Below are 8,245 nucleotides of genomic sequence, written 5' to 3' on the forward strand. Positions count from 1 at the left end.
TATTACACACAGGACAAAATAAGAATCACTGTTGATTTATCAGTTGACTGAAAACAAGCAAGAAGAAAATCATATGCCTTTAACTGACACAAGACAAAAAGAATCCATCTTCAATTGTATGTCATGTTAAAGTGCAAGTCGAAGGTCAAGGAAAAATACAAAAATAGCCAACAAAATAAAAGGAGAGAGATTTTTGGGGTAGTATTTGTTACTGCTAGTAATATTAAGGGAAGTTCACAAGAGAAAGATTATTAGACTAGGTGTATATTCCACTCTATCAAAGGAGAAAAGTCTTAGAAAATGTAAAAATGTGGGGAAAGTTAAGGTATTTTTATTTTATTTCAATTTTCTTTATTATTAGACAATTTACAATATAATGAAAAATAAGAATTTATCATATACTTTATAATGCAAAAAAGAAAGAATAACAGAGAATGGATGTGGATTGAACTGAGGATTTACTCAGATATTTTTTATTGTGCAGCAGCTACTATAAAAGTACTATAAAGAAAACTTCACAAGTTAAAGAGGTTGACTTCAAAATATTTAGTCAAAAGCAACGACAAACAATGCCAATAATAACATAGTAGAACACTAAAGATTAGTTGCCTAGCTTAAAACATTATATAAAAATAAGAAAATGACAAACATATCAAACTAGATAAAAATGAGACACATTAAGTATGTCAGAAAGGTTAAGTTTGAAAAATATAGGAAGATACATCATACTAAAAGCAAGCACATAATTATGTTAATTATTTTATGTTATGTAAACAACATAGATTTCACCAAAAACATTAACAGAAAATATAGGGACATTTTATAGGGATAGCAATCATGAATATGTATGCATCTAATTAAAGAAATTTAAGACATGAAGTAAAAATTAAGTAAGGATTAAGGAAATACACTACTCCACAAAATATAGTTTTCAGTTCTTTTTGAGTTTTAAAATATTCTATGGAAATAGTATAAAGATTTTTCAAAACACTGAAAATGGAACTAACATGATTCAGCAATTTCTCACCTTGGTGTCTATCAAAAAAACACAAAAACAATAATTTATGAAGATAAGTGAACACCTATATTTAAAGCAGCACTATTAAATGAGCTAGTTCTGAAAAACCTCATGAAAGATAAATAAATGATAAAGAAAATGTGATAAACATGGCCGACCCGAGTTCGATTCCTCCACCCCTCTCGGAGAGCCCGGCAAGCTACCGAGAGTATCTCACCCGCACGGCAGAGCCTGGCAAGCTCCCCGTGACGTATTCGATATGCCAGACACAGTAACAACAAAGTCTCCAATGGAGACGTTACTGGGCCCGCTCGAGCAAATCGATGATCAACGGGAGGGCCTTTACTTTACTTACTTTATATATATATATATATATATATATATATATATATATATATATACACACACACACACACACATATATATGTAAAGTTGCAACAATGAAGTCAATTGGATTGGCATTTTTCACCCCTGTGCAGTGGGAGTCAATTGCAGAAAGTGAGACAAACACACAAGGAAATTAACACATAGGATTATTCAAACTTTGGGGTCACCTTGGAAGCCCCAAGTGAACTAACATTTATTCGATCCAACATCTCTCCTCTACCATGATTCCCAGCATGTGAGCCATTGTTTAAGTTGACAGAGACAATAAAGACAGTCAATAAGCCCATGGGCTGGCCTTACCAAGCTGGGACAGCAGATAATGTGCGCTGCTCCATGCTGCCCCTCTTCAGAGAGAAACCTTTGCTTTGAACAATCCAGCCTCCAACCCCTGCACCCTGGCAGGCCTGGATCCCCACTGTTCTAAAGAGGGGGGCTCACGGGAACGAGCTGAGCAAAGCCCTCGGATCCGCCATGCACTGGTCACTAGCCTGGGGCCTCCCAGCCCACCCTGCAGCCAGTCACTGTCCAGACTGCTGGGGAAAACACGACCCTGGTGTGGGACCGTAGGGGTCCAAGTAAGCCCTCCTGATGATCCCCTGGCACCACTTTGCCCCTGCTCTCAGCTGTCCGCCCACGTGTCTGGATTAAAAGCACCAGTCTTTTTTTTTAATTTAATTTTTATAAAGTTGTTCACGATTTTTTACATTCAATATTCCAACACCAATCCCACCACCATTCTACCTTCTCCCACCACCAATATTTCCAATTTCCTCCCCCATTACCCAAACTTGCCCCAGTAGCAGACTCTAAATAATTCATTTTGTATTGCTTGTTATGAATATTTCGCTAAAAATGGTCAAAAAAGATTGCCTTTAAAAAGTTGGTCAAGATTGTTGTGTCTCACCAAGAGCCATTAAGCCTTTGTATAATAAGTTACTAACCTGTAAGGTTAAGCCTTGTGTGTTTCTTTTTTTTAAATTAATTAATTTATTTATTTGAGGGCTGGAGTGATAGCACAGTGGGTAGGGTGTTTGCCTTGCACGTGGCTGACCCAGGTTCTATTCTTCCATCCCTCTTGGAGAGCCCAGCAAGCTACCTAGAGTATCCCGCCCGTATGACAGAGTCTGGCAAGCTCCCCCTGGTGTGTTCTATTATATGCCAAAAACAGTAACAACAAGTCTCACAATGGAGATATTACTGGTGCCTACTCGAGAAAATCGATGAACAATGGGAGGACAGTGTTCCAGTGCTCCAGTAAGCCCATCAAAATTCAATGAGTACATTGAGATCAAAGACTGATATCAGATATCAGGCTATCTGATATTTCAAATAGCCATTCATGTGAGCCATTGTTTAAGTTGACAGAAATAATAAGGACAGTTAGTAAGCCCATCAAAATTCAATGAGTACATTGAGAGCAAATAATGATATTTCAAATAGCCATTCATCAGGCACCCTTAAAGTATAAAGTCATGACGATTTCTTATTCTACTTTTGCCTATGTTTCCATCTACACCTAAAAGACCCTAAACTGTCTCATTCTATCCTTCCTTAGGTAGAAGTTCTTTCCTCAGTTCTTTGCCACCCAAGGACATACGCTTCTTAACCAATTATATTCTAAATGACCTAAACTGCTGTGCCCAGGTGACTATCTCAAACTTGGTTTTTGTTAGGGGAACAATTATTGTTCTTTTCCACAATATGAATGGAACTGGAGGGGGTCATTCTAAGTAAAATAGTAATAAAAAAGGCAAATACCAGATGACCTCACTTTTATGTGTGATAAAAAGAAGTAAAGCAAGGGAAAAACAAAAGCAATAAAAAATGTCGTAGATTCAGACCACAAAACTCAGGTTACTAGAGGGAGAGTTTGAAAGGGTTTCAGTGGACCATGATGGAGGGAGACCGGTACTTTGCTGGGGGTTATGGTGTGGTAACATATTTTGATTGGTGAGGGGGAAATGGGGTTTGGGCCATACTTGGTTGTGTGGTTTACTCCTGGTTCCTGGTGGGGCTCAGGGAACCATATGCAGTTCTGAGGATCACACCTGAGTCAACTGCATGAAAGGCAACCATCTTACCCATTGTACCATCTCTCAGATCCCTAGGAAAGTTTCAGCATTGATACCTGTAACAATTCAATAAAAATGTTAATTTCATGTTCCCAAATGACCCATAGAGGGGAAACGTGCTAATAAAGCAAACAAGGAACATTGTTCTTAGGTGAGGATTTGACTCAGAGATGTGACTTTTCAGGTGCGGAATTGGAACTCTAAAGTGATGAAAATACTGAGAAAAGAAGTTTTTTCACCCGGCGATGCACAGGGGTTACTCTGGCTCATGCACTCCTGGTGGTGCTTGGGGAACCATATGGGATGTTGGGAATCAAATCCAGGTCGGCCCCATGCAAGGCCCTACCCACTGTGCTATCGCTCCAGCCCTGAAAAGATTTCTTTTTATTGTTTTTTTTTTTTATTTAAGTAACATTGATTTACAAGAATGAAATGTTTTAGGGTTACAATATTGTCACATCATGTCTACCACCAAGGTGAAAATATAGCCCATTATAACCCCAAAGACCTCATTTCGCCTACTCACTCACTTAGGAAGTCAGTTCTCAGGGTTTGTTTTCACTGAATATTGTCAAGAGACAGCTTCATTAATGAAGGGGATTTTGATCAAACCAACCAAACAGGATTCCTTAGTGATGACAGGTCAGAGTGATCAGTTATCACATAAGGGAGTTTAAGAGGTTGAGAAACTGCTCAGATACTATGTTGTATCAGATTAAGGTGGGACATTTTCATTAAACTGATTTAACAGGTTCTAGATAAATAAGAGGGAGCTTGGGGATTTTCCAAAAGTTTGATTAAGCATTATTACTAATAAGATGCAAATTTCTGTCAATAACTTTGGAGAAAGAATGCTTACTCATAACTATTTTGACTATTTTATTGATTTATTTGAGCCCACGCTGTGCTCAGGACTTACTCCTGGCTCTGAGTTCAGGAGTCACTTACTCTTGGAAGTACTCAGGGGACAACGTGGGGTGCCAGGGAATGAACCAAGGTTGGACGCTTTCAAAGCAAATGCCTTATGTGCCTTACAACTTCAGGTCCTCTCTTGACTATTTTTGATTCTTTTTCAACCTTCCATTCTAAGCCAGTGATTATCATGTGTTCAAATATGTCTCTTGTGGGCAGCAGAGAGTTGGAATTTGTTTTCTGATCTATGCAGCCACTCTGTGACTGAGGGAGTGTGCTGGGGCTGAGCCTAGACTGCAATTTCATTGAACATGGCCCACCTAAGCAATGACTCCTCCTTGTTACTGCTAGAAGTAGCAGTCCAATGTAGTGTCTTGTTTGTACTTAACAAGTTATAGTATACAAGAAAAAACTCTTTAATCAAAGTTTATGTGTCTTAAGGCACCAAGGCAGCCTGTACCAATGACTGATGCTGGCAATTGTATTAAAACATCTCCAAATTCCCTTGCTTCATGGCAGGGGAGCTTAAAAATGGTCTCTAGGGACCAGAGAGATAGCTCAATGGGCTGAATGCATGTGAACCATGCTTTCCTTGCAAAAATGCCAGGTTTAATCCATGGTACCACATGGTCCCCCAAGCACTACTAGGAGTTCAAACCCAAGAGTAGTCACTGAGCTCTGCAAGTGTGCTTGCCCCACCGCCTAAATGAAACCCCAAATAGGGATATTTATTTAAGACTTCCAAATAATTGGTTTTTGTTGTAACATCATTATGGTTTAACAAGATTTCTTGCTAAGTCTTTCTTCTTTAACTTGATCATGGGTGATGGTCCCAAGTAAAATCTCAGCAAGTTTCTTCAACTACATCTAAATATTCAAGTCAGTTTCTCAGGGGTCTGATATAAGATAATATTTTATAATGTGATTTCCAGAAATTAAGCCACTAACATCTACAAAAAGTTATAATACTTTCTAGTACTATTTTTGGGCGATTAGAGGCTGCCACAAAAGCCTTAGTCCCTCTCAGAGAACCCGGCAAGCCACCAAGTATATTCCACCCACAACAGCAGAGCCTGGCAAGCTACCCATAGTGTATTCGATATGCCAAAAATAGTAACAATAATGGGCCTCATTCCCCTGACCCTGAAAGAGCCCCCAATACACCATTGGCTATGCTAGCACGTGACAGGGATGAATGGAGTTGTTACTGGTGCCTGCTCAAGCAAATCAATAATCAAATCGATAATCAATAGGATGACAAGTGACAAGTGATTTTCTAGTAGCACTGTAGCACTGTCCTCACGTTGTTCATTGATTTGCTCAAGCGGACCCAGTAACGGCTCCGTTGTGAGACTTGTTGTTACTTTGTTTGGCATATCGAATACGTCATGTGTAGCTTGCCAGGCTTCGTTGTGCAGGTGAGATACTCTCGGTAGCTTCCAAGGCTCTCTGAGAGGGGCAGAGGAATCGAACCCGACTCAGCAGGGTTGGTGGCTTGCAAGGCAAACACCCTACTGCTGTGCTATCACTCCAGCCCTGACTTTCTAGTAAATAAAAAAATTAGAAATCTCAATAAATTGATATTATTTAATCAAAATTCCAGTAGAGTCTTTTTAAAACAAAATTGTTGGATAATTCTCAAGTTCATAAGGCTGGAAGGAGCAGCAATTAGTAGAACTGAATCTCTGTGAAGCTATTTTTTCTGGTTCAAAAACAGATTTATACCCAATACCTAAGGAGAGCAGGTGACAGAATATTGTCAGTCAACTTCAAGTGATTTCACACTGAAACATGGGTAGGGTCTTGAGGCGTGGGAGAATCTGCTCTTGCTACAGATGGGAGAGGAATGGACTCAAATTGCCTCCCATCATCCTCAACTCATTCTCCAGTGACTTTCAGTGAAACTAGAGACATTAACCAATTTACAAGTGTCAGAGATGTACTGAGGGAAAAAATATCCGGATGACCCTGCAGGCTCTTTCTAAATTCTGTTCCATATGCCAGTAGAGAGACAGCTGAAGACCTTAGTGTGATAGAAGAGCAGGCTGATTAGTCACTTATTTGAAACTAGGGCCACTTTTATTTTATTTTATTTTGTTTTCTTACCTGTCTTCAGTTATTTATATAAGTAAAACATTTCAGAAGCAAGGAATTTCTTTACAGTATACACTGTCACAATGCCTGCAATTTGACAAAGTCACTCTGTCCGGGTACAGCTTTTCATGGACAAAGGAAAAGTTGAAATTCTTTGGTATTCTCTCACCAGTTGTAAGCTCTGTTCTCCACAAATTTTACTTCATAGTTGTACATTAATATTATATCTTATAATATTAAGTAGAGGTGAATAAGAATGGCAAATTCTGAATTATTTACAAGGATTATTTGCAAGGTATCTAACATATTTTTAAAATTAAAAAAGTCTTAGAGAATTACAAATTACTGTATGAATTTCAGTCATACAGTGTTCTTCCACCAGTGTACATTTTCCAGCACTGGTACCCACCAGGTTCCCTTCCATCAACTCCACACCCCACCCCTTGCCTGCCTCTTTAACAGGGACTTTTCTTCTCTCTCTCTTCCCCTCTTCTATTGGACATTGTTGTTTGCAATATTAATACTGAAAGGTTCTCAAGAATATCCCTTACCTACTTTTCACCCCCAGATCTTGTCCAGCGTGATCATTCGCAAAGAGAAACAATAACAGTTGCCTAGCATTTAATATGAACAAAAATTCCCCTTGTGTTCTTCCCAGCACTCTCATGATAAAAAGAAGAGACCTAACCTAAGGGAAAATTCAATGAAACAAAATTCCTTAACTCACCATCAGTTCAGGACAAGACGTGTCATGTTGGAATATGTCTCTTACAAATACAAATCCTTTTAGATGATGAAAGGTGGAGCTTCAAATAGATTGAGATTTTATAGTGGATTAAACACACACCTTGCTATTCTCTGTGAAAGGATATCAATTGGAGATTGGCAAGAACAAACTATTTTTCCAGCATACACTAACTGGAAGCTCAGGCAAAAAGAACACCCACCTTGACTGCTGTGTAAATGTTAGTGACTATTTCTGTAGGATCTGGATGAATCACCCTTAGACACTGAGGCTGCTTCTGGAGGAACCTGGAAAGAAATTTCCTCTGGATTCTGGAGCTCAAGTAAGTTATCACATTGTAAAGGGCAGTAAGGGACAAGACTATGTCCTACCTTCTTAAGCTTTGACTTAGAAGTTCCTTTAGCTCTAATTCTGTAGTGTCCTGACATCTTTTCATCACAGAAAAGTGATGATGAGGATTTAAAAAGCTAACATGCACTGAAGTATGATGACCTACTTTTAACTTTTAGTACTGGATTACTAATAATCAAAACCTGGTCCTTTTTCCCTGTGTTTGAGAAACAGTATCATTTTCTTAGTCTTCCTTCCTTCTTTCCTTCCTTCCTTCCTTCCTTCCTTCCTTCCTTCCTTCCTTCCTTCCTTCCTTCCTCTCTCCCTCCCTCCCTCTCTTCCTCCCTCCCTCCCTCCTTCCCTCCTTCCTTCCTTCATTCCTTCCTGTGTCTCTGCTCATAAGAGGCATATTTATAGTTTAATTTTTTTCTATGGCACTATTGTCTTGTTTTAGCATCAGAATAATTTTGGCCTTATATAATGTATTACGAGCTGGAGTGATAGCACAGCAGGTAGGGCGTTTGTCTTGCATGCAGCAGACCTGGGTTCAATTCCTCCATCCCTCTCTGAGAGACGGGCAAGCTAACGAGGGTATTCCGCCTGCTTGGCAGAGCCTGGCAAGCTCCTTGTGGCGTATTCAATATGCCAAAAACTGCCACTATCACTGTCCTCCCATTGTTCATCAAT

The sequence above is a fragment of the Sorex fumeus genome, unplaced genomic scaffold, assembly GCF_029834395.1.
Source record: "Sorex fumeus unplaced genomic scaffold, SorFum_2.1 ptg000045l, whole genome shotgun sequence".
In the NCBI taxonomy this organism is placed as follows: Eukaryota; Metazoa; Chordata; class Mammalia; order Eulipotyphla; family Soricidae; genus Sorex; species Sorex fumeus.